This window comes from Hipposideros armiger, unplaced genomic scaffold (genome assembly GCF_001890085.2).
Source record: "Hipposideros armiger isolate ML-2016 unplaced genomic scaffold, ASM189008v1 scaffold_536, whole genome shotgun sequence".
Taxonomy (NCBI): Eukaryota; Metazoa; Chordata; class Mammalia; order Chiroptera; family Hipposideridae; genus Hipposideros; species Hipposideros armiger.
Window position 1 is genome coordinate 782,557 of NW_017731886.1, and position 1,708 is coordinate 784,264.

General features: G+C 50.5%; 1 pseudogene; it reads right to left on the reverse strand.

Annotated features, from left to right (window-relative positions):
- Positions 1–239: 239 nt before the first annotated feature.
- LOC109396701 (MORN repeat-containing protein 4 pseudogene) lies at positions 240–739 on the reverse strand (annotated as a pseudogene).
- Positions 740–1,708: the final 969 nt, after the last annotated feature.

Here is a 1,708-nt window from a genome sequence, read left to right on the forward strand (position 1 = left end):
TCTGTATCACCTGGCTGAAAAGGAAGTCGCGGGCGGCGCAGGTCTGCATTGGGAAACCCAGGGTGTTAGGGACAGAGAGTACCAAGAAGTGAGACGAGGGAAAGACACGTGGTAACCACGGCTGCCGGGCCTGCGGGCCAGAGTTCTTGGAGCCTCCCTGTGATCCCTGACTGGCAGGGGATGGGACACAGCAGCAGGCTTCTGCCCCAAGTTCACTCTCCTCTTCTCTCGCACCTGATTCATGTGTTCACCTCAAGTGAATAGTGGGGCATCTGATTTACCCAATACTTGTCACCCCATCCGGCAGTGAGACTTCTGGCTGACTTGTAGGCACTCTGGGCCCGCTGAACGACGGCGGAACACTTCTCATGCTGCAGCAGCTTGTTGTTCTCAAACAGACCTGCGTTGCGGGGTCTTCTGTGAGAACCGTGAGGGAAAGTCAGCAGGCCAAAACAATCTACTCTGTCATTTTTAGATTCCCCCTCAAAGTCATGTTGTCATGTCAAATGAAGACTCCAACGCCATTAAACTTGCCCTGGGTAAACTCCCCCTTATACTTTGAGCCATCTGAGAAGGTCAGTACCCCAAAGCCATTAAAGAGCCCATTCTCAAAATGACCCAGGTAGGTGCCACCATCTGCAAACATCAGTTGACCAAAACCATGTCTGCGGCCCTCCTTCCACTCGCCACGATACTCCTCCCCACTGGAGTAGGTGAAGGAACCTTTTGTCCCCGTCATGGTGACAGCTTACAGAAGCATGAAAACTGGGCTCCGCCTTTCGGGATGACCGTCACGCCCTGACCCGGGGCTCGAGCGTCCAGGACCTCCGCTACGCGGGGTTTGCTCCTGCCACCTGTCTCTCCGCCACCTCCACCGGTCCCTGCCCCATTGATGCCGCCATCCCGGATGCCCAGGGCTTTTTTACAAGCATTTCTTAATCTCTATCTAGTAGGGTTAACTGTAGAATAGGCAACTGGTGTGCTCCAACTCATAGCGCCTTGGGCTTCATTCTCCTCGCCTGCACTGACAGTCTCTGGGTCTTTGCCCCATTGTTCCCCTACACAGCAGCTGGGATGCCTAAGGCCAGTAACAGGCCTGCCTCACACGCCGTATGAGAGCAAATGAATGCCTGTGGGGCAACTCTTGACCAAACAAGAACAGACTGCAGTGGATAAATGCTACCTTTTTCTATCCCTTGGATGCATAATTCTGAGGCTCATTCTACATGGCTCTTTAGAGGGTCCCTAGTTGCTTGTGGTCATGTCCAACTTGAAAATGGCCCATGTACTGCTTTCCTTTCTTCCATGTTATTCTCTTCAGTCCCTCCATCCCTGATCCCTAGGATCATTTTCCAAAATAATCCCTTCCATAAAAATCGTTGTCTCGTGTTCTCTTTTCTTTCTGAAGGGACCTTGACTAAAATGATTATGCCTAAGGTTGCTGGAGTTAGTGGATTGGAGAGGTGACAAATTAGAATGCCGCAGGACAAAATAGGGCGATGCGTCTTTCTTAGATGCTGACCTGACTAGACCTTCCTTCTTATCCACAAAACAAAAACACACCTTCTTCTACGTTAGTACCACTCTATTTAGACTTTGACTATGCCACTGACACTTCTCTCCAGTCTCACATTTCTTTCTTTAAAGTTCCTTACCAGTGCAGTGCCTTCTAAACTGTAATCCCTGAGAGCATTGCAAGAGAATGAAA